The sequence below is a fragment of the Nomascus leucogenys genome, chromosome 4, assembly GCF_006542625.1.
Source record: "Nomascus leucogenys isolate Asia chromosome 4, Asia_NLE_v1, whole genome shotgun sequence".
NCBI lineage: Eukaryota > Metazoa > Chordata > Mammalia > Primates > Hylobatidae > Nomascus > Nomascus leucogenys.
Window position 1 is genome coordinate 41762333 of NC_044384.1, and position 25159 is coordinate 41787491.

Here is a 25159-nt window from a genome sequence, read left to right on the forward strand (position 1 = left end):
GCTTGGAGGAATCTAAATAAATCATAAAATGTCTCCATAAAAATAGGTTATGCTGGTGAAAGAATAAATTAATGAAGCCAGTTTGGACAAAAGTAAATCATAGGAAAACATGATACCCTGACCCTTCCTAAAGTACTAGTATGTCTGGGCTCCTATTTCCATTTTTTGAGATGTGCCCCTGCCCAAATGCCAATGTGTCAGCTGCTAGGGGAAAAGTATCTCTCAAAATCCCTAACGCTAGACTGGCCACGGTGGGTCATGCCTGTAATCCCAGCACTTTGAGAGGCTAAGGTGGGCAGATCGCCTGAGGTCAGGAGTTCAAGACCAGCCTGGCTAACGTTATGAAACTGTCTCTACTAAAAATAGAAAAATTAACCGAGCGTGGTGCCATGTGCCTGTAATCCCAGCTACTTGGGAGGCTGAGGCAGGAGAATCACTTGAACCTGGGAGGCAGAGGTTGCAGTGAGCCATGATCTCTCCATTGCACTCCAGCCCAGGGAGCAAGAGTGAAACTCCATCTCAAAATAAATAAATAAATAAATAAATAAATAAATAAATAAAATCCCTAAGGCTGAGGTGTCAGGGAGTAAATGGATCCCTTGCTAGGGGAGGTGGTATCCAGAAAAGCAATGGTTTGGCATGTGTGAGAGCTGGGTTCACCCCCGGCTTTACCATGTACCACTGTGGATACACTTCACCTTTTTGTGAACACTTCACCTTTTTGTTAATATTAGTTGAAGCTCTTATTTCCAAGTAATAAAAATTCAAGTCTAGCTTGTGTATGTAGAAAAGGAACCACTTTGGCTTGTGTGACTGGAAAACCGAAGGGGTGGGTTACTGCATTAGTCACAGCCGGACCAGCCGATCAAGTGACTCTCTTATCCATTCCACAAATACTGGCTGAGGGCCTACTTTGGGTTTGGGAGCTGTTCTAGGTGCTGAAGTTACAACCGTGAACCAAACAGAAAAATCTGTAAATATATGGTATGACAGATGGTGATAAATGCTATGGAGAAAAATAGATTATGATCAGGCAGGAGAGGAGTGGCTGTTTTTTACTGAGTGGTTGGAGAATGCTATGTTTGGGTAGAGATTTGAGAAAAGCCAGGGTGCAAAGCCTTTAGGAAGCTCTGTGACTGCCTCTCTCTCTGTCATGGATTTTACCCTCTCTGTTTCTCTCTTGGTTCTGTTTTCTTCTGGCTTTAGTCTTCAGCAGATTCATTCCACATGGCATCAGGCATCATTCCACATCAGAGATGGCCACTTGAATCTCTGGGCCTGCCTGGCCCTGTCTACTCATCTCTTAAGAGGAGAGATATACTTTCAAAGTATATCTCTCTCTTTCAAAGTCTCCCCATCAGTCCGTGAGAAAAGACTTTGGTCACTGAGGTAACAAGACCCCTCTGAATGCCTCACCAGAGGACAGTAGTATTTTTACTGGCCAGCCTGAATCATAGGTCTAAACTTGGGGCAGGAGAAGAGAGCTGGGTGATTGACAGCCTCACCAGATGAAGAAATATTAGCTGGAATAGACATGGGTGCAGGGACACTGGCCATGGAAAAATGACAGGTGTTCACCATACCACTAATCCTCAAGTATTCTTATTTGTAATAAGAGAATAAGCATGCCTAAGTGAAGAGTTAAAACACACACTAAAGACAGCATATGTGAGCTGTCTTATGTGTAATGACAACTTATTAAATAGTGACCATTGTCCTATAGATCCCACAGGGCTTGCCCTGCTCTGTGTGTTTCTTGCTGGGGATAGGAAAGTGAGGGAGGCAGGATCGCAGGCTGCTTCTGCTCTTCCCTATTCCTGATGGCTGCCACAGCTCATTCTTTCCCTTAGGACTTTTCTCCCAAGAACGTAAGCGCCCTCCACACTCTTCCTGCAGCCCACTTCCTTATTAACACTGAAAACAAGCACTTAGGCCTTTTCCCCATGAGAAATGTATTGCTAATAATTCAGGGAAACAGATGCAGGATACTAAAATGATAAACCACTGAAAGCCACAAATATAATCATATGTTACAAAATCCTTATGTCTTTGATCTCAGACATGAAAGGTATATAGAATAATAAATGAAAGTCTACTTTCTGCTTTCATTCCCTAAATGGGGTTTCACTTCAACTCAGCTGATCTCTGAGACCTCACTTTAACCTGGAACAAGTCCTCAAACTCAAAACAGCCCCTCTCCCCAGCATGTAGACCTGAAGGTAAACTCAGCACAAAGTCTTGATCTTTGGGATAACACTGAGAATGGAGAGGAGGGATAAACACAGAAGACGTATCAGAGGTCTTGGTCACTATGATGGTTGCTTTCATGTTTCAAGTTGACTGGGCCATGGGATGCCCAGATACCTATTTGGTTAAACATTATTTGTGGGTGTGTCTTTGAGGATGTTTCTGGAAGAAATTAGCATTTGAATTGGTGGACTGAGTAGAGCAGATGACCCTCCACAATGTGAGAGAGCATCATCCAAACTGCTGAGGGCCAGAATAGAACAAAAAAGTAGAGGCAGATTGAATTTGCTCTCTACCTGTCTGGTTGAACTAGGAGATCTGTCTTCTGCCCTTGGTGCTCTTGGTTTTCAGGAGTTTGAACTACACCACCAGCTTTGCTGGATCTACACTTTATAGACTGTAGATCATGAGAATTCTCAACCTCCATAATAGCATGAGCCAATTGCTTATAATCATATGTGTGTATGTATACCCTCTTAGATCTGTTTCTCTGGAGAACCCTGACTAATATGACTAATACAGTCACTGACTGGATGTGGAAACGAGGGAATGAGAGGTGGAGATTACAAATGACAACTAGATTCTGACAAACCGACAGGGAAATTGTAGGTAGAAAGTCAAGGTAAGGAACTAATATGGAGAAGTTTAAGGTAATTAGTTGTATGGATCATTAGAGGAATTGCATGTGGAACTACGGGCGGACTGTAGTGGTAGCAGAGGAGACAGAGAGAAATGGACAGGTTAATCAAGACTGTAGATAAAAGAGAAGACGACTAAAAAGAGTACCATAAGGTTTGAGCGAGGAAGATGGGCCTATATAGAAGAATAAGGATGATTTGCCTGGTTGTAAATGCCCATTGGGAGGGAACAACATCCATACAAAATCAGTATGGACAACTCTGCCTTTGTCATACCTGGGCCTCTCTAGAAGAATAAGAATGATTTGCCTGGTTGTAAATGCCCACTGGGAGGGAACAACATCCATACAAAATCAGTATGGACAACTCTGCCTTTGTCATACTTGGGCCTCTCTTTCCCACACACCCTTCCTCTCCTTCAGTTGCTACAGATAAGTGTGCCAGTATCCTTCATCTCCTCTCTAACTTGCAGGATTCTAGAGGCTGACTTCTTCCCCTAGAATACCCTCTCCATCTCTTAGAGTTATGCACTCTGAGGCTTCATTTCACACCTGATTTCTTTCTTCTCCCAGTCTTGCATTAAACTCTGCCCTGAGTTTATTCTCCCTGTGCCTGCATCTATCTTTCTTATCAGAATGGGGTATAGGCACACAGTGTAGGTTCATGACAAGGAGACTCCCCTATAGCTTCTCAACTCCCATGTTAGCAGCTAACTCCTCTGGGTCCACACTGAATCCATTCCTTGATGGAACTTGGCCCAGGACTAATCAAAACTGGAGGTATACCGCATGCAGCTACATCATGGGCTGAGCTGTGGCCACAGGAGCAGAACAGTCCTAGTGCACTCCCTTCGAAGTCCATTTATTTTCTAAACGATCAGCTTGAGTGAGGTAACCCCGGCAATTGTCAGGGAATGGATTACTTGGCAACACGTTGCTTTTTACAATGTGGATGATGACAATAATTTTACATACCAGTACTATTTCATGACCATTGCAAATGATGGTGTCCAAATGGAGGAAGAACAGTGTGATTCAGAGTGAGCCATGGCCCAGGGACAAGTACAGAGCCCATTCTGCTTTCCCCCTGCAAAATGTCTCCCCTGGGCTTGAAAGTGACGTTTATCAGCAAACAGTTATTATTACTGTTTTATTATTGCCTCAGTTAGCATTTATATGGCAGTTCGTATTTTCAAGGTGCTTTTCAATCATTTTTATTAGTGAGAGAGGGCAGATTCTCAGGCACAGGTGGAAGAAGCTAAGAGGCTGAGTTTTCTTAAGAAAAGGCAAGATGTTTCTGTAAACAGACAGTCATTTTGCTCTCTAAATTTGACTTTTTAAATGGTGGTTGAGGATACAGAAATCATTTTTGCAGTAATTATCCAATAAAAAGCCACTAAGCCAACTGAAATGCCAGGAGAAAAATTACAAATGCCATGCTGCTAGGCAGTCACAAGGAGAGAAATTCATTCATTCATGCATGTATGCATGCAATTCATCCATCATAATTTACTGGAAAATGAACACTTCCTCCCACCCCCCAAACTTTGGCTAGGCACTGCAAGTAATGCATGGAAAAGATGATTCATGGCCTTTATCTTAAAGTATTTGAAATTATTATTTGGATAATAAAATACATTAAATAATTATGGCCACAAAGCAAATAGTACTGATTTAAAATCCAGGAGAGATCTAGAGAAGGAAGATATTTGGGCAGGAGTATTCAGAACAGGTTTCCTAAAGCAAATTGGGTTTGAGTTGGATTCTACAGGATGAGTAGAACATGAAAACTTTTTGCAGTAGTGACCTCAAGAAGACATGATATCTGTCCCCCGAGAATTTCCAGTCTAAATAGTTGATATAATAGGTTTCTGGTATTTAAAGAAGAAGGGGGTTCCACAGGCAGATATTATAATTAGTGGTAAAGATATGACATTCTTTTTTTTTTCTCCATTACTTCATCTGATATTCTTTTTTTTTATTATTATACTTTAGGTTTTAGGGTACATGTGCACAATGTGCAGGTTTGTTACATATGTATCCATGTGCCATGTTGATTTCCTGCACCCATTAACTCGTCATTTATCATTAGGTATATCTCCTAATGCTGTCCCTCCCCCCTCCCCCAACCCCACAACACTCCCCAGAGTGTGATGTTCTGCTTCCTGTGTCCATGAGTTCTCATTGTTCAATTCCCACCTATGAGTGAGAACATGCAGTGTTCGGTTTTTTGTCCTTGCAATAGTTTACTGAGAATGATGTTTTCCAGTTTCATCCATGTCCCTACAAAGGACATGAACTCATCATTTTTTATGGCTGCATAGTATTCCATGGTGTATATGTGCCACATTTTCTTAATCCAGTCTATCGTTGTTGGACATTTGGGTTGGTTCCAACTCTTTGCTATTGTGAATAGTGCTGCAATAAACATACTGTGCATGTGTCTTTATAGCAGCATGATTTATAGTCCTTTGGGTATATACCCAGTAATGGGATGGCTGGGTCAAATGGTATTTCTAGTTCTAGATCCCTGAGGAATCGCCACACTGACTTCCACAATGGTTGAACTAGTTTACAGTCCCACCAACAGTGTAAAAGTGTTCCTATTTCTCCACATCCTCTCCAGCACCTGTTGTTTCCTGATTTTTTAATGATGGCCATTCTAACTGGTGTGAGATGGTATCTTACTGTGGTTTTGATTTGCATTTCTCTGATGGCCAGTGATGATGAGCATTTCTTCATGTGTTTTTTGGCTGCATAAATGTCTTCTTTTGAGAAGTGTCTGTTCATATCCTTTGCCCACTTTTTGATGGGGTTGTTTGTTTTTTTCTTGTAAATTTGTTTGAGTTCATTGTAGATTCTGGATATATTAGCCCTTTGTCAGATGAGTAGGTTGCAAAAATTTTCTCCCATTCTGTAGGTTGCCTGTTCACTTTGATGGTAGTTTCTTTTGCTGTGCAGAAGCTCTTTAGTTTAATTAGATCCCATTTGTCAATTTTGGCTTTTGTTGCCATTGCTTTTGGTGTTTTAGACATGAAGTCCTTGCCCATGCCTATGTCCTGAATGGTATTGCCTAGGTTTTCTTGTAGGATTTTAATGGTTTTAGGTCTAACATTTAAGTCTTTAATCCATCTTGAATTAATTTTTGTATAAGGTGTAAGGAAGGGATCCAGTTTCAGCTTTCTACATATGGCTAGCCAGTTTTCCCAGCACCATTTATTAAATAGGGAATCCTTTCCCCATTTCTTGTTTTTGTCAGGTTTGTCAAAGATCAGATAGTTGTAGATATGCGGCATCATTTCTGAGGGCTCTGTTCTGTTCCATTGATCTATGTCTCTGTTGTGGTACCAGTACCATGCTGTTTTGGTTACTGTAGCCTTGTAGTATAGTTTGAAGTCAGGTAGCATGATGCCTCCAGCTTTGTTCTTTTGGCTTAGGATTGACTTGGCGATGCAGGCTCTTTTTTGGTTCCATATGAACTTTAAAGTAGTTTTTTCCAATTCTGTGAAGAAAGTCATTGGTAGCTTGATGGGGATGGCATTGAATCTATAAATTACCTTGGGCAGTATGGCCATTTTCACAATATTGATTCTTCCAACCCATGAGCATGGAATGTTCCTCCATTTGTTTGTATCCTCTTTTATTTCATTGAGCAGTGGTTTGTAGTTCTCCTTGAAGAGGTCCTTCACATCCCTTGTAAGTTGGATTCCTAGGTATTTTATTCTCTTTGAAGCAATCGTGAATGGGAGTTCACTCATGATTTGGCTCTCTGTTTGTCTGTGATTGGTGTACAAGAATGCTTGTGATTTTTGTACATTGATTTTGTATCCTGAGACTTTGCTGAAGTTGCTAATCAGCTTAAGGAGATTTTGGGCTGAGACGATGGGGTTTTCTAGATATACAATCATGTCATCTGCAAACAGGGACAATTTGACTTCCTCTTTTCCTAATTGAATACCCTTTATTTCCTTCTCCTGCCTGATTGCTCTGGCCAGAACTTCCAGCACTATGTTGAATAGGAGTGGTGAGAGAGGGCATCCCTGTCTTGTGCCAGTTTTCAGAGGGAATGCTTCCAGTTTTTGCCCATTCAGTATGATATTGGCTGTGGGTTTGTCATAGATAGCTCTTATTATTTTGAGATACATCCCATCAATACCTAATTTATTGAGAGTTTTTAGCATGAAGGGTTGTTGAATTTTGTCAAAGGCCTTTCCTGCATCTATTGAGATAATCATGTGGTTTTTGTCTTTGGTTCTGTTTATATGCTAGATTAACATTTATTGATTTGCCTATGTTGAATCAACCTTGCATCCCAGGGATGAAGCCCACTTGATTATGGTGGATAAGCTTTTTGATGTGCTGCTGGATTCGGTTTGCCAGTATTTTATTGAGGATTTTTGCATCAATGTTCATCAAGGATATTGGTCTGAAATTCTCTTTTTTGGTTATGTCTCTGCCAGGCTTTGGTATCAGGATGATGCTGGCTTCATAAAATGTGTTAGGGATGGATACATAATGAAATGAAGGCAGAAATGAAGATGTTCTTTGAAACCAACGAGAACAAAGATACAACATACCAGAATCTCTGGGACACGTTCAAAGCAGTGTGTAGAGGGAAATTTATAGCACTAAATGCCCACAGGAGAAAGCAGGAAAGATCAAAAATTGACATCCTAACATCACAATTAAAAGAACTAGAAAAGCAAGAGCAAACACATTCAAAAGCTAGCAGAAGGCTAGAAATAACTAAAATCAGAGCAGAACTGAAGGAAATAGAGACACAAAAAACCCTTCAAAAAATTAATGAATCCAGGAGCTGGTTTTTTGAAAAGATCAACAAAATTGATAGACCACTAGCAAGACTAATAAAGAAGAAAAGAGAGAAGAATCAAATAGATGCAATAAAAAATGAAAAAGGGGATGTCACCACCGATCCCACAGAAATACAATCTACCATGAGAGAATACTACAAACACCTCTATGCAAATAAACTAGAAAATCTAGAAGAAATGGATAAATTCCTCGACAAATACACCCTCCCAAGACTAAACCAGGAAGAAGTTGAATCTCTGAATAGACCAATAACAGGTTCTGAAATTGTGGCAATAATCAATAGCTTACCAACCAAAAAGAGTCCAGGACCTGATGGATTCACAGCCGAATTCTACCAGAGGTACAAGGAGGAACTGGTACCATTCCTTCTGAAACTATTCCAATCGATAGAAAAAGATATGACATTCTTTAGAATTTCAAAGTAAAGAGATACTTCCCAAACTAGAGTGAATTTTGCTTAATGAGAACTTGTCTCAGCTAAAGGTATAGAAGAGGGATTTCTAAGAGAGAGATCAATGCTTAAAGTGAAGAAGGAGCTACTAATAAGAGGGTGTCTATTTAGGGCTTTTTAATTGAACGTAGTCTCCCATCAGTCACCCAAGCAGAGATACATCACTAAGGATGTCCAAAGGCTATCCATATCTTGGGTATAAGAAAAACTCTTTATTCATATCTTTCTCCTCAATAATGGATAAAATCCTAAGACTGAATGACTGAAAAGAATTCAGCCAATGGGCTAAATTGAATCAAATATTTGGTAGAAAGAAAGTGACATTTATGCTCTCAGTCCCAATTCCTTTTATACAATCCATCTATGAATATTTATCTATTAGATACTATGTTTCCAGTCTTGAGCTAGTATCTGAAATGGAATTCTAGAAAAAGGCCACTTCTGGCTCTTAGAAAAATTATTCTGCTCTAAGTGGCAGATCAGAGTATTAGGGACATAATGCAAATGACTCAAGGTAAAATTAGGTGATTGTGTGGGGAGCAGGAGTAGAGAAGGTGACACAAGACATTATGCTCTTTCTTTGGGTGCAAATCAGATAATGGAGTCAATGAGGGAATTATGTTGGAGAAAATGGAGATTTGGCAGAATCCTTTTATCTTTATACCAAATGTACAATATAAGAAAGGTATTAGAACTGAAAAAAATAGTGTATACATACAAAGTGACACTTGCAAGCAAAATATGGAAGAATAGGAGCTTAGTTTCCAATTCACTCTTCTCTTCAAGTGAGCACATTTTTCCTACCCCCACTTACCAACAGAAACTTATCCCAAGTACTAAGTTCTCAGATTTTGCAATTCTGGTTTCCTTCCAAAACCCAGCATTGGTATACTGTGCTGAGTGCAAGGCAAGGTTACTGAATGCTTAGGAACTTGAGCTTTGAAGACCTCTACTAGATACTGACGTGACCTTGAGAAAGTAAATTAACTTCTATAACCTTTACTTATCACTGTATTTTGGGTGTAACTACCTCATTGGACGGTTGTGAGGATGAAATGACAATATATGTATGACATTTAACATCTACTCCAGCACACAATAAACAACCACCAAATATTCTTTTTATTATATTTCAAATTTACCCAAAGTCCACAGGATATAGCTGTATAAAATTCTTTCAGAATTTCAGTACCTTCCAAAATGATGATGAAATTGATCTAAACATTAATCTCTACTAATCAAATGATAACATTTACAATACTTGATATTTCTTTGATGTATTAACATTTACAAATCTACAACACATACTCAGATAATGTTTAGCTTTAGCAGCAGATGAAATTATGATTTACAAAAATTAAGCAATTTGTTAAATCACACAGCTTGTGAGAGGAGGGTCTGGGCCTTGAACTTAGGTCTTTGGCCTCAAGTCTTCTATAGTTTTCATTACTTCATGCTATCTCATGATGTATATTAATATGAACCTGTTTAGAAAGAAGAATGAGTCATACAAACAGGGCCTTCCCTCCTTTCTTAGGAACATATATTTATTTAAGAAGGAGCCCATGTTGTATAACTCTAAGGAAGAGTTTCTAATGATTATTATTTTAGCATTTTGGAAGACTATTGGAGGGGATATTTTAGAAGACAATAAGGGTTGTGGACACTCAGTTCTTTTGTGATATACATCATCAGTCATTACATTTAAAACAAGAGCGGAGGCAATTTTGTCTACGAAGCACCTGCCCCTGTCTATAGGCATAGAAGAGAGTGGGATGAATAATCCAAATTCTCCCAGGCACTTTGAACATTTTTTGAAATTAGAGAAAGCAAAGGGCCCAGCTAAAGCTTTTCTAGTGTTTCTACATGAAATTTATAGTCTTACCCAATGGTCCAATCAATAAAGTAGAGTAGGAGCCAGGAAATGAAGAATTTCTGTTTGCTGGAAACTTTTTGATTTGTTCTATTATCATAATTGATGACCTGGAATCAAGAACTTACTCAACCAGAATATCAAACATCTCACTCTCAGACAGACAAATGCCTCTGGAAACCAATTAGGAAAATGTTGTTGATTCACTTAGCTGTTCCCTTTCCCAGTAAATTTACTTTTCTTTTCTTTACTTATCCATCTGACTTACATGCTACTCTATAGAAATATGTGTGTGGCCAGGGAAAGGGGAAGGTGTCTGAAGGGGTTATTTCATAGTCAGTGTGTCCAGAAAGGTCCAAGTCATGGAGACAGCATTTACGAAACTTCCTTTAAAAAAACTTGACTCCCTCCAAATAGATCCTGCCCTAGATCCCCAGTTGCCAACCACCATTTGGCCCATGGTATTCAATACAACTCAGGTTGTTTCTTGTTCTCAAGAGCCTCTTTTATCTGGCAATTCCTCAAGCGCATGTTTATCTTGGGATTTTGTTATTGGAGTAAGACAAGCCCATGACCTTCTATGTCCAGGTTTCCCATAGCTGGTGCCTTTTAAAATTCAGGACTCAATTCAAATATTGTCTCTTTAGAGAGTTTCCTTGACCTTTCTAGCTAAATTTCATCCCTAGGCCCTATCTGTCATATTATCCCATATTATTTTTTTCTTATAGCATTTGTCACTCTCAGAAATTATCCTAATTATGTGCTTACCTGGTTCGTATCTATTTCTCTGCACTTGAATAGAAGTCCCATAAGGGCAGAGGCATTTTCTGACTTTCTATGCCATATCCCCAGTTCTTAGATTAGTGTGTGACATACAGTTGATTCTCAATGTTTGTGGAAGTAAAGAAGTAGGGGCAGCATTATGGATTTAGTTTTCTCCATGTTTTGTGCATATTCTATATTGCTGTAAGATTTATTTCAAATTGCTTTTTATTTATTAATGACATTTTTTCATCAATTATTTCTTCAAAAGAAGAGCTCATGTCTTCTATGTTTATTATATCTCCCAAGGCTGATTGTAAAACTGGTACTTGATAAATTCTTGGTGACTAATGGTTGAAAGTAAAAAAAAAAAACAAAAAACTGGTAATCATGCAATCCTAAACAAAATAAGTCATTTATCATATACAACAGGTCGATAAATAAACATTTGGAGGCCTTCAGTTACTGAAAGAATTAGCTTAGTTTTCTGCCTTGCCTTTGTGTGTGCTTTTGGTTAAGATAATACAATAAGGAAAGGTACAAATGAAAATGGCTAAGGACTGGATATTGTGTCTCCCCAACATTCATATGTTGAAGCCCAATCCTTAACATGGTATTTGGAGGTGGGGCCTTTGGGAAGTAATTAGGTCATGATGTCAGAGTTCTCATGAATGGGATTGGTACCCTTATAAGAACAGAGAGAGGGCTTGCTTGCTTTCTCTTTCTGCTCTCTGCCCTGTGAAGATACAAGGAGAAGACAGCAGTCTGCAGCCTGGAAGAGGGCCCTTACCAGACCTGACCATGAATGCACTCTTATGTCAGAATTCTAGCCTCAAGAACTGTGAAAAATAATTATTGTTTAAGCTACCCAGTCTACTTGTTGTAGCAGCCTTAACTAAGACAAAGATGAAAGCATGGATGCAAAAAAGCATCGGAAAGGAAGACTGGATGGGACATTGTGAATGGCAAGGGAGCTGGAAAAGGAGAAATTACTGAGGACATAGGCTCCTCAATCTGATGACAAGAATGGCAATGTCTTTGGAAGAAGTCAAGAAGTCAAGATATTTTTAATAATTTTTGTGGATACATAGTAGGTGTATATATTTATGGGGTACATGAGCTGTTTTGATACAAGCATGCAATGTCAAATAAGCACATCAGGGAGAAGGATAAATGACCCATTGAAGATAGAAGGAGAGATTAATTTTGGTTTAGAAAAACGGAGCCCAAAATGGTGGCAAACATGCAAGGAGAGATGCCCAATAGAGAGGGAAGAATGAAGCTAGAAATTGAAGTTAAGACATCCTATTAGGCCGGGCACGCACAGTGGCTCATACCTGCAATCCCAGCACTTTGGGAGGCCAAGGCGGGTGGATCACGAAGCCAGGAGATAGAGACCATCCTGGCTAACACAGTGAAACCCCGTCTCTACTAAAAATACAAAAAATACAAAAAATTATCCAGGCATGGTGGCGGGCACCTGTAGTTCCAGCTACTCAGGAGGCTGAGGCAGGTGAATGGTGTGAACCCAGGGGGCAGAACTTGCAGTGAGCCAAGATCACGCCACTGCACTCCAGCCTGGGCAACAGAGTGAGACTGTCTCAAAAAAAAAAAAAAAAAAAAAAAATCCTATTAGTGGCTACCTTGGATTTTGTGAGAATGGGTGAAAACGATCAGAAAGAGGGTGAAAGGGCTGAAGACTTGCCCTAGAGAATTCCCACATTGGGAATTGAGAAGGAAAAGGAAAGATCAGGAAAGAGAAGAATAAAGAGAGGCAGGGTAGAGAAGCAAAACAAAAAAAATTACAGAAATCAAGAAAAGATCGTATATCATTTTGTTAAAGTATGAAATATATCTATGAGTCTTATTTCTCCAACCAGATAACAAAGAACCCAAAGGTGAATGTCTTTGTTTTTGTGTGTATGATGCAGGGTACGGAAACGTTGGTAAATAAGTTTTATTTATGCACATAATTATTTATTTATTTATTTTTAATTTCTTTACTTAAATCAACTACATAAATTTGTTATAAATTGTTACAGTAACAAGATACGCACACACTTCCTGACCAGCCCCCTCTCTGCATCCCAGTGCCCTTATTTTGTGCATGCCACCCCGATCCTTTTCCATAAATTGATATACCTACAAGGTAGAAATGTATAGTTGTTCTTTTTAAGTTGGTTTATAGTGATACAAAGTGGTATTACATTGTAGGTCATAACTTGAGGTTCTTTTTATTTGTTTGTTTTTATTCAACCACATATATTAGAGACTTTTCTGTGCTGGTACATGGATCTATGTTATTCATGTTTACTGCTGCATGGATTCCCAAAGAACAGCTGGACTTGTTTCATTTAATTAGAACTTTTGTCATGAACACTGACTCCCCTGTTCATGCCTCCTGTGCATATGTGTCACTTTTCCTGGTGTGGACACACTGGGAATTGGAGAGTACAGCCCCCTTCTCTTTCAGCTATTGCTTCAACTACCCAGGGCCTAATACAGACCTGGGCATAGAGTGGGTGAAATAAATGCTGGCTGAATTGAAATCCCTAGGGTGGAACGTTCCTCTGGCCCTTTCTTCCCTTTCACATTACTACCACTTTGGCTTTGGTCAGGCATAGAGCAGCCACAAAGCAGTACAAGTACTGCAGAGGTGAATGCAAGCCCGTTTCCTGGACCACCAGCGAGCAACTTGGGGCCTTTGCACTCTTGGCCTCTAGGATCAAATAAACTGCCACAGAAAGATGGCAAGCATCCTCCAAATGTCCCGTTGAAAATAAGGCATAAGAAAACTCATGTCTTTCCCTATTGCCAAGGCTTCTATGTGTCCTACCCACAAGCCCCACAGGATTCACATTGCCAACTTCTCACTGCACTGACACACTCAAACACCCACCACACTCAACAAATTTTATACTTTTCACTTGGTCCCATTCAATCCCATGTGGTGTTTTGAAAATATGTAAAGGGAAAGTGAGGCTCCAATATTTTTCCTTTCCTCATAAATATGGCATTTTAAATAAGTTTCATACATATTCATCATTTGCTCTTTCTTTTTTCTAAATATGCACCTATAGCTTAAGTTTTACTCATACCCTTCTCTGGTTCCCTGGTTTGAATTGGAAAATTGAAGTGTAAAATATTAACCAAATAGTAAGTTGGCTAAAACTCACCTTTCAGTGTGAGCCTGAAAAAAAAATGGAGAAAATCTTTTAATAATTAACAAGCTTGGTAGTGAGAGAACATACACAGCTTAAATTAAAAAACAGCTATAGGAAGATAGAACAATCTGTAAACAGAATATTTATGAAGAGTGAGAAATTAGTCTGTGGGAGTAATTTGTGATGTCAGTGTTATTAATTTAGAATCACACTTCAAACATTTAATCTTAAGAATTCTCAGGTGGTTTGAGACCTTGCCAAAGTTTCTAAAGAACTTGAAGATCCTTACACATTGGTTCCCCTCAGCTACGTGTCCAAATGTGTCCAGCACGGATGAACTCCAGCCAAAAATCATTATTTTTTTTTCTTTTTTTCCCTATCTTTTAAAAAAAGAAACTGAGCAGGAAATCTCACTTAAACAAGCTGTCTCACAACATTTCTGGCAAATCCTGATTCCAACTAAGTTGAAAATATCTCAAAAGCAGCCTGTCATACAGAATTTCAGTGCTTCTGCTCCTGGGAAGTGTAGAAATAGATGGATATGTGGGATTCAGATTCAAAACACCTTAGGAAAACACATCTTGATGTGAACTTCAGGCTGACCTGCTTTTATGTGAGAAGCATATGCTGCCCCTCATGTATCAGTTAGCTATTGCTGTGTAACAAATCGCCCCATATGTACGTGACTTAAACAATAAGTATTTTTATTGCTTATGACTCTAAAAGTCAGCTGGATAATTCTGTTCTTGGCTGAGTTCAATAATAAGTGTTCAGCTCTATGTAATGTAAGCTAACACTGCTGTTCTTGGTTGAGTTCTCTCATATGTTTGCAGGTTGGCTGACCTGATCCACAACAATCACCAGCCTTCATTAGTTTTAAAATGATTCCAGAAATGTTAAAATGTGAACATAGTGGGCATCTTCAAATTGATAGGATATAGTATTAAATATCACTACATGCCAAAATGCTTTTCCAGAACATCACTCAATGCTTTTATACCACTGTCCCCAAACAGCTTTGTTAGCTTTGCTATTTTTCAAGATGAAATGTCTTCTTTAGAGTTTGTCCATTTTTTTTTTTTTTGTCTAATTGGAGAATCCTATTAGAATGTCATTTCAATGGCTTCCAGTGGCAAAGATTTTTCTTAGGAAGTTAGGTGACATTGCCTCTGCAGACGAACATATGCCTTTCAAAGATCCTTAAAATACTGGAAAGCACGGGGCAAAAAGGACACACAGACATAACATTCAGGGCACTTTTTGTTCTTTTACTATCTTTACCTTTTCAATAAATTAGTGTCTCAAAGTTTAACCTTCGTCTATAATCCATCTGGGGCTTCCTCTCATAATTCACTCCAGAAGGAACATTAGTGGATGTGAGTTTTCTCCCAGGGATTCACCCTCCTTCTGTTTTAAATCAAAAAATACTTTTGCAAATTAGCCAAAGGAGACAGGCTATAAGCTTCCTGTAAGAATCCTTCAGTGTGCCCTCCGGACTTTTTGCCTGGCTGTTTTCAAAAGTTGTGCAACTTAGGATGGACATTAAAATCTACATGGAAGGTGTAAACGGCGCATGTGGAGACAAACACGTCTTCCATAAAAACAACAGGCATCTGCAGAGTTGGTGCAATTGAAATGCATGGTGTAAATGCTTACCAATCGGAGGAAAGCTGGTAGTTTTTAGATTTTTATGGTGCAAACAGTTCCTAGAGACCATGCTAGTACAAGCCCCTCATTTGACCTAGGAGGAAACTGAAGCTAATTATTCTTTCATTCAAAACATAATTATTAAGTGCTTATAATGAGTCAGGAACTGTTCTAGCCCCAAGATACAGCAGAATGAAGATCAAGTAACTTATCTGGGGGCACATAGCAAGTTAGTGATATCCCTGCCCTAGAACTCCAGTGCCCTCGCACCTTGTCCAGTGTTCTTGACAGTACCTGCACTTTAAATTCACTTAGAATTTTTGGCAATAGAGAAACAGAAAAAAAAAAAAAAATCTTGGCTCCCAATGCCCTGATCAAATATTTGTCCTTCTTCAGTTTTTCACTTACCTTTAGGATAGCAACAGAAAATAAGTAACAGAGAGCTAACTGGCAATCTCAGAAACACAACAGAACTGCCAAGTCAGCTCCCAGAAACCACTGCATTGAGGCATGGAGAAAATTTGTATTTCATGCTTTTACTCCATTGTTCACACTACAGTGACCCTGTACAAAGTCTGTAACAAAATGCAAAAGGGGATATAAAAGGACAACGATGCAGCCCCAGTCCTCATAAAACTGCTTAATTATCCAAACTAAAAACAACAGCAACAAAAGCAAGTGTAATACTTGGAGACAAGATACATTGTAGCATATATCAATTTGCGCTGCAAGAATAGAGTAAGTTCAGTACCCAGTGAGTCAAAAAGGCTTGTTGGGGAAGATCAATCTTAAGTTTGCTTTTGAAAGAAGTAAAGAAACAACTGAATAAAATTAAAGTCATCTTTTATTTGTGAAAATTATTTTTCATATTTAAGGATAGTTTTCAACCTAATAGGTTTTTTTTTGTTCCTTTAGGATACTACTATGTTTATGTTCAACCCCCTTGATTTGTCTTCCACATCTGCCATTCCATTATTTTTTTATTATTATTATTATACTTTAGGTTTTAGGGTACATGTGCACAATGTGCAGGTTTGTTACATATGTATCCATGTGCCATGTTGTTTTGCTGCACCCATTAACTCGTCATTTAGCATTAGGTATATCTCCTAATGCTGTCCCTCCCCTCCCCCCACCCCACAACAGTCCCCGGAGTGTGATGTTCCCCTTCCTGTGTCCATGAGTTCTCATTGTTCAATTCCCACCTATGAGTGAGAACATGCGGTGTTTGGTTTTTTGTCCTTGCGATAGTTTACTGAGAATGATGTTTTCCAGTTTCATCCACGTCCCTACAAAGGACATGAACTCATCATTTTTTATGGCTACATAGTATTCCATGGTGTATATGTGCCACATTTTCTTAATCCAGTCTATCGTTGTTGGACATTTGGGTTGGTTCCAACTCTCTGCTATTGTGAATAGTGCCGCAATAAACATACATGTGCATGTGTCTTTATAGCAGCATGATTTATAGTCCTTTGGGTATATACCCAGTAATGGGATGGCTGGGTCAAATGGTATTTCTAGCTCTAGATCCCTGAGGAATCGCCACACTGACTTCCACAATGGTTGAACTAGTTTACAGTCCCCCCAACAGTGTAAAAGTGTTCCTATTTCTCCACAACCTCTCCAGCACCTGTTGTTTCCTGATTTTTTAATGATGGCCATTCTAACTGGTGTGAGATGGTATCTTACTGTGGTTTTGATTTGCATTTCTCTGATGGCCAGTGATGATGAGCATTTTTTCACGTGTTTTTTGGCTGCATAAATGTCTTCTTGTGAGAAGTGTCTGTTCATGTCCTTTGCCCACTTTTTGATGGAGTTGTTTGTTTTTTCTTGTAAATTTGTTTGAGTTCATTGTAGATTCTGGATATTAGCCCTTTGTCAGATGAGTAGGTTGCAAAAATTTTCTCCGATTTTCTAGGTTGCCTGTTCACTCTGATGGTAGTTTCTTTTGCTGTGCAGAAGCTCTTTAGTTTAATTAGATCCCATTTGTCAATTTTGGCTTTTGTTGCCATTGCTTTTGGTGTTTTAGACATGAAGTCCTTGCCCATGTCTATGTCCTGAATGGTATTGCCTAGGTTTTCTTGTAGGATTTTAATGGTTTTAGGTCTAACATTTAAGTCTTTAATCCATCTTGAATTAATTTTTGTATAAGGTGTAAGGAAGGGACCCAGTTTCAGCTTTCTACATATGGCTAGCCAGTTTTCCCAGCACCATTTATTAAATAGGGAATCCTTTCCCCATTTCTTGTTTTTGTCAGGTTTGTCAAAGATCAGATAGTTGTAGATATGCGGCATTATTTCTGAGGGCTCTGTTCTGTTCCATTGATCTATATCTCTGTTGTGGTACCAGTACCATGCTGTTTCAGTTACTGTAGTCTTGTAGTATAGTTTGAAGTCAGGTAGCGTGATGTCTCCAGCTTTGTTCTTTTGGCTTAGGATTGACCTGGCGATGCGGGCTCTTTTTTGGTTCCATATGAACTTTAAAGTAGTTTTTTCCAATTCTGTGAAGAAAGTCATTGGTAGCTTGATGGGGATGGCATTGAATCTATAAATTACCTTGGGCAGTATGGCCATTTTCACAATATTGATTCTTCCAACCCATGAGCATGGAATGTTCTTCCATTTGTTTGTATCCTCTTTTATTTCATTGAGCAGTGGTTTGTAGTTCTCCTTGAAGAGGTCCTTCACATCCCTTGTAAGTTGGATTCCTAGGTATTTTATTCTCTTTGAAGCAATTGTGAATGGGAGTTCACTCATGATTTGGCTCTCTGTTTGTCTGTGATTGGTGTACAAGAATGCTTGTGATTTTTGTACATTGATTTTGTATCCTGAGACTTTGCTGAAGTTGCTAATCAGCTTAAAGAGATTTTGGGCTGAGATGATGGGGTTTTCTAGATATACAATCATGTCATCTGCAAACAGGGACAATTTGACTTCTTCTTTTCCTAATTGAATACCCTTTATTTCCTTCTCCTGCCTGATTGCCCTGGCCAGAACTTCCAGCACTATGTTGAATAGGAGTGGTGAGAGAGGGCATCCCTGTCTTGTGCCAGTTTTCAGAGGGAATGCTTCCAGTTTTTGCCCATTCAGTATGATACTGGCTGTGGGTTTGTCATAGATAGCTCTTATTATTTTGAGATACATCCAATCAATACCTAATTTATTGAGAGTTTTTAGCATGAAGGGTTGTTGAATTTTGTCAAAGGCCTTTTCTGCATCTATTGAGATAATCATGTGGTTTTTGTCTTTGGTTCTGTTTATATGCTGGATTACATTTATTGATTTGCGTATGTTGAACCAGCCTTGCATCCCAGGGATGAAGCCCACTTGATTATGGTGGATAAGCTTTTTGATGTGCTGCTGGATTCGGTTGGCCAGTATTTTATTGAGGATTTTTGTATCAATGTTCATCAAGGATATTGGTCTGAAATTCTCTTTTTTGGCTATGTCTCTGCCAGGCTTTGGTATCAGGATGATGCTGGCCTCATAAAATGTGTTAGGGAGGATTCCCTCTTTTTCTATCGATTGGAATAGTTTCAGAAGGAATGGTACCAGTTCCTCCTTGTACCTCTGGTAGAATTCGGCTGTGAATCCATCAGGTCCTGGACTCTTTTTGGTTGGTAAGCTATTGATTATTGCCACAATTTCAGAACCTGTTATTGGTCTATTCAGAGATTCAACTTCTTCCTGATTTAGTCTTGGGAGGGAGTATTTGTCAAGGAATTTATCCATTTCTTCTAGATTTTCTAGTTTATTTGCATAGAGGTGTTTGTATTATTCTCTGATGGTAGATTGTGTTTCTGTGGGATCGGTGGTGATATCCCCTTTTTCATTTTTTATTGCATCTATTTGAATCTTCTCTCTTTTCCTCTTTATTAGTCTTGCTAGCGGTCTATCAGTTTTGTTGATCTTTTCAAAAAACCAGCTCCTGATTCATTAATTTTTTGAAGGGTTTTTTGTATCTCTATTTCCTTCAGTTCTGCTCTGATTTTAGTTATTTCTAGCCTTCTGCTAGCTTTTGAATGTGTTTGCTCTTGCTTTTCTAGTTCTTTTAATTGTGATGTTAGGGTGTCAGTTTTGGATCTTTCCTGCTTTCTCTTGTGGGCATTTAGTGCTATAAATTTCCCTCTACACACTGCTTTGAATGTGTCCCAGAGATTCTGGTATGTTGTGTCTTTGTTCTCATTTGTTTCAAAGAACATCTTTATTTCTGCCTTCATTTCATTATGTACCCAATAGTCATTCAGGAGCAGGTTGTTCAGTTTCCATGTAGTTGAGCGGTTTTGAGTGAGTTTCTTAATCCTGAGTTCTAGTTTGATTGCACTGTGGTCTGAGAGACAGTTTGTTATAATTTCTGTTCTTTTTCATTTGCTGAGGAGAGCTTTACTTCCAACTATGTGGTCAATTTTGGAATAGGTGTGGTGTGGTGCTGAAAAAAATGTATATTCTGTTGATTTGGGGTGGAGAGTTCTGTAGATGTCTATTAGGTCCACTTTGTGCAGAGCTGAGTTCAATTCCTGGATATCCTTGTTAACTTTCTGTCTCGTTGATCTGTCTAATGTTGACAGTGGGGTGTTAAAATCTCCCATTATTATTGTGTGGGAGTCTAAGTCCCTTTGTAGGTCACTCAGGACTTGCTTTATGAATATGGGTGCTCCTGTGTTGGGTGCCTATATATTTAGGATAGTTAGCTCTTCTTGTTGAATTGATCCCTTTACCATTATGTAATGGTCTTCTTTGTCTCTTTTGATCTCTGTTGGTTTAAAGTCTATTTTATCAGAGACTAGGGTTGCAACCCCTGCCTTTTTTTGTTTTCCATTTGCTTGATAGATCTTCCTCCATCCCTTTATTTTGAGTCTATATGTGTCTCTGCACGTGAGATGGGTTTCCTGAATACAGCACACTGATGGGTCTTGACTCCTTATCCAGTTTGCTAGTCTGTGTCTTTTAATTGGAGCATTTAGCCCATTTACATTTAAAGTTAATATTGTTATGTGTGAATTTCATCCTGTCATTATGATGTTAGTTGGTTATTTTGCCCGTTAGTTGATGCAGTTTCTTCATAGCCTTGATGGTCTTTACAATTTGGCATGTTTTTGCAGGGGCTGGTATTGGTTGTTCCTTTCCATGTTTAGTGCTTCCTTCAGGAACTCTTTTAGGGCGGGCCTGGTGGTGACAAAATCACTCAGCATTTGCTTGTCTGTAAAGTATTTTATTTCTCCTTCACTTATGAAGCTTAGTTTGGCTGGATATGAAATTCTGGGTTGAAAATTCTTTTCTTTAAGAATGTTGAATATCGGCCCCCACTCTCTTCTGGCTTGTAGAGTTTCTGCCAAGAGATCAGCTGTTAGTCTGATGGGCTTCCCTTTGTGGGTAACCTGACCTTTCTCTCTGGCTGCCCTTAACATTTTTTCCTTCATTTCAACTTTGGTGAATCTGACAATTATGTGTCTTGGAGTTGCTCTTCTTGAGGAGTATCTTTGTGGCATTCTCTGTATTTCCTGAATCTGAATGTTGGCCTGCCTTGCTAGATTGGGGAAGTTCTCCGGGATAATATCTTGCAGAGTGTTTTCCAACTTGGTTCCATTCTCCCCATCATTTTCAGGTACACCAATCAGACGTAGGTTTGGTCTTTTCACATAGTCCCAAACTTCTTGAAGGCTTTGTTCATTTCTTTTTATTCTTTTTTCTCTAAACTTCCCTTCTCACTTCATTTCATTCATTTCATCTTCCATCACTGATACCCTTTCTTCCAGTTGATCGCATCGGCTCCCGAGGCTTCTCCAATCTTCACATAGTTCTCGATACTTGGCTTTCAGCTCCATCAGCTCCTTTAAGCCCTTCTCTCCGTTGGTTATTCTAGTTATCCATTCTTCTAATTTTTTTTCAAAGTTTTTAACTTCTTTGCTATTGTTTTGAATTCCCTCCCATAGCTCAGAGTAGTTTGATCGTCTGAAGCCTTCTTCTCTCAACTCGTCAAAGTCATTCTCCGTCCAGCTTTGTTCCATTGCTGGTGAGGGACTGCGTTCCTTTGGAGGAGGAGTGGTTCTCTGCTTTTTAGAGTTTCCAGTTTTTCTGCTCTGTTTTTTCCCCGTCTTTGTGGTTTTATCTACTTTTGGTCTTTGATGATGGTGATGTACAGACGGGTTGTTGGTGTGGATGTCCTTTCTGTTTGTTAGTTTTCCTTCTACCAGACAGGACCCTCAGCTACAGGTCTATTGGAGTTTGCTAGAGGTCCACTCCAGACCCTGTCTGGCTGGGTGTCAGTAGTGGTGGCTGCAGAACAGCGGATTTTCATGAGACCACAAATTCAGCTGTCTGATAGTTCCTCTGGAAGTTTTGTCTCAGAGGAGTACCCGGCTGAGTGAGGTGTCAGTCGGTCCCTACTGGGGGGTGCCTCCCAGTTAGGCTGCTCAGGGGTCAGTGACCCACTTTAGGAGGCAGTCTGTCCATTCTCAGATCTCCAGCTGCACGCTGGGTGAACCACTACTCTCTTCAAAGCTGTCAGTCAGACAGGGACATTTAAGTCTGCAGAAGTTCCTGCTGAATTTTTGTTTGTCTGTGCCCTGCCCCCAGAGGTGGAGCCTACAGAGGCAGGCAGGCCTCCTTGAGCTGTGGTGGGCTCCATCCAGTTCGAGCTTCCTGGCTGCTCTGTTTACCTAAGCAAGCCTGGGCAATGGCGGGTGCCCCTCCCCCAGCCTCGCTGCCACCTTGCAGTTTGATCTCAGACTGCTGTGCTAGCAATCAGCGAGACTCCATGGGCATAGGACCCTCCGAGCCAGGTGCGGGACACAATCTCCTAGTGTGCCGTTTTCCAGGCCCGTTGGAAAAGCGCAGTATTAGGGTGGGACTGACCCGATTTTCCAGGTGCCGTCTGTTACCCCTTTCTTTGACTAGGAAAGGGAACTCCCTGACCCCTTGCACTTCCCGAGTGAGGCAATGCCTCGCCCTGCTTCGGCTCGCACACAGTGTGCTGCACCAACTGTCCTGCACCCACTGTTTGGCACTCCCTAGTGAGATGAACCCGGTACCTCAAACGGAAATGCAGAAATCACCAGTCTTCTGTGTTGCTCAGGCTGGGAGCTGTAGACCGGAGCTGTTCCTATTCGGCCATGTTGGCTCCACCCCATCCATTCCATTATTTTTAATTTTGTTCACTTCATTTCCCTTTGCTTACTGTTCTGAATCCTGATATCTGTCTCTCAATATTTATTATTTTTTTAATTTTGTTTTCTTCAAAATCTGTTCTCTTTTACATTGTATGGGCTTCATTTCTGCAATGGTTTGTTCCTTTCATCATTTTTCAAGATAGATTCTCTGCACCTTTCTGTATATTACTCATCTTTGAATGGGGCAGGTCCTCCAGGCCAGCTTCTGGTAGCAGACTGGAGTTTATAGGGATTTTCATCATGGTTGGTCATAGGGTGAGGTACATGAATTCTCATAGCCACTTGTCATTATTTCCCTCCAGCAATGAACATAAACCCCACAAGCCTTTCCACAATGCGGGCTTTTCTTCCCCTCATTTCACCAAATCCCATCTTCCTGCAAATATGAGTTATAGTATTATCAAAAACAGCTTGATTCTCTTGGGTCTTATTAAGAGAATTTCTAGGCAAGACCACAGCAGCATTTATTCAAAGACTAGTTCTCTCTCACTACTGAAGAAAACTACTCTGAACACTTTACCAAAACCCCATACATTTTGAAGTTTCCAGTCTGGCTGGCAGGAACAGGCACCAATTGGGCACTATGTGGCCCTGGTGCCCTCCCTTCTCATCTTTTCCAGGTATTCTGTCTCTGACCTCAAGTAGTTTCCTCACTTGTACTTGCTGATCAATACTGTGCTGAATTCTTGAGGGTCATCCTCTGCAGATCTCAGGTTTCTCTTTATGGTCAGCTATCCTCTCAATCTGCCCTGCAAACTCTAGCCACCAACACTTCCTCATATTCCCAACCCCATCTCAACTCAGGGGGCTCACTGGGCTCTGGGTTCTTCCTCCCTGCTCCATAGCCTGAAATTCTCTCAAGGCAATAATCTTAGGAAAATGTAGCTCTTACTTGTTTTCCATCTTTCATGGATCACTGTTGTCAGATGTCCAGGTTTTGGAAATGGTTGTTTTATAACTGTTGGTTCTTTTTTTTTTTTGGAGGGGGAAGTTGTTTCAGGTGGGAGGATAAATCTGATCCTTGTTACCTACCTTAACCACAAGGAAAAGTCTAGGTTATGGTGTAATTATTTGTTTAATGCCAACTTTATTTCTATTAAAGATTTGTTTCAAAGGGTATCCAGGAAAGCTCCCTCCATATCTGTGGTTCCAAACAAAGAATTGTAGATTTTGTTACTCAGAATATGTCACTTAGGCTGGAGACCTGGGTGGTGGTTGAGATCCTCCTTCAGCATGGTCCTGCAAGGCTACTAAACGTTTACTGCATTGGTAGCCCTTCATCTTTTGTCACGTCTCATCAGATGTCTCCTAAGTGTGTTTGTCCTAGGGGCAAATGTCTCCTATATTTGCTTTTCATTAACTTTCATGAATGCTTTGTGGGAAGAGCTATCATATTGACTCTGCCTTCTCTCCACCTAATGCTGAGCTTCTCATAAGTCAATATGCATAGAAGCCCCTGCTCATGGCATGTAGCCTGCACAGTGTGACTCTTAAAGAGCATTTGCTGATGATAAAGAGGAATGCAAGGAAATTAATAACATCTGAGGAAGCACAAGAGCATCATAAGGATTCAGCAGAGCAAATGGGTAGCTGAACTGATATACCACTTCTTTGTTCCAACTTGAATAAAAGTCTAAATGTGTAAAATTAAATCTTTTTAGTTAAAATGTGCATTTTAGAAAGGTTTTAATAGCCATCTAGATAATAATGAAAAGACACAGGGTCACTAGGCAAAGGAAGGAAGACAATATGTAGGAAAATAAAGCATATGGGAATACAGGCATGGCACACAATATGTGTTTATATTTCTCAAAAGCTTAGTAAGAGACGCAGCTTTCCTCCTTGCTAACAGACACCCCTTATCTTGTATTCTATTAAGCGTTCACTAATTGAAATAAAAATGAAACAAAACTTAGAAAAATGTGATAGTGTCAACTGTACTCAAAGAAAAAAATACTTAGTCACTCTAGTTACACATGCAGAGTAAAGCAAGTGCTTGCTATTTACTGGTATATGCCAAAAACAACTTAATAAATATTTGTGAGAAATTACTTGTTAAATTTAATTAACAAAAGCAATAAAATAATTTTTAATCAAAAAGTATGTACACCCATAAGTAAAATGACCCCTTGTGTTCCAATATAGTGGCTTCTTTTAGAGCTGAAGGATAACATATCTGAATCCCTAATTATATACAAATCATGAGGGAGCAAAGGGGTTAAATACCACATTGTCTCTTTCCAATGGAAAAGTAGGAAAGAAAATTGCCAAAGGAAAAAAGAAAAGAAGATTGAAATAGGCCTTTTGTTTTGTTTTGGTTTTTTTTAGATACTCTCTTCTTATCTTTAAGGAACATGATCTTTTTTTTTTA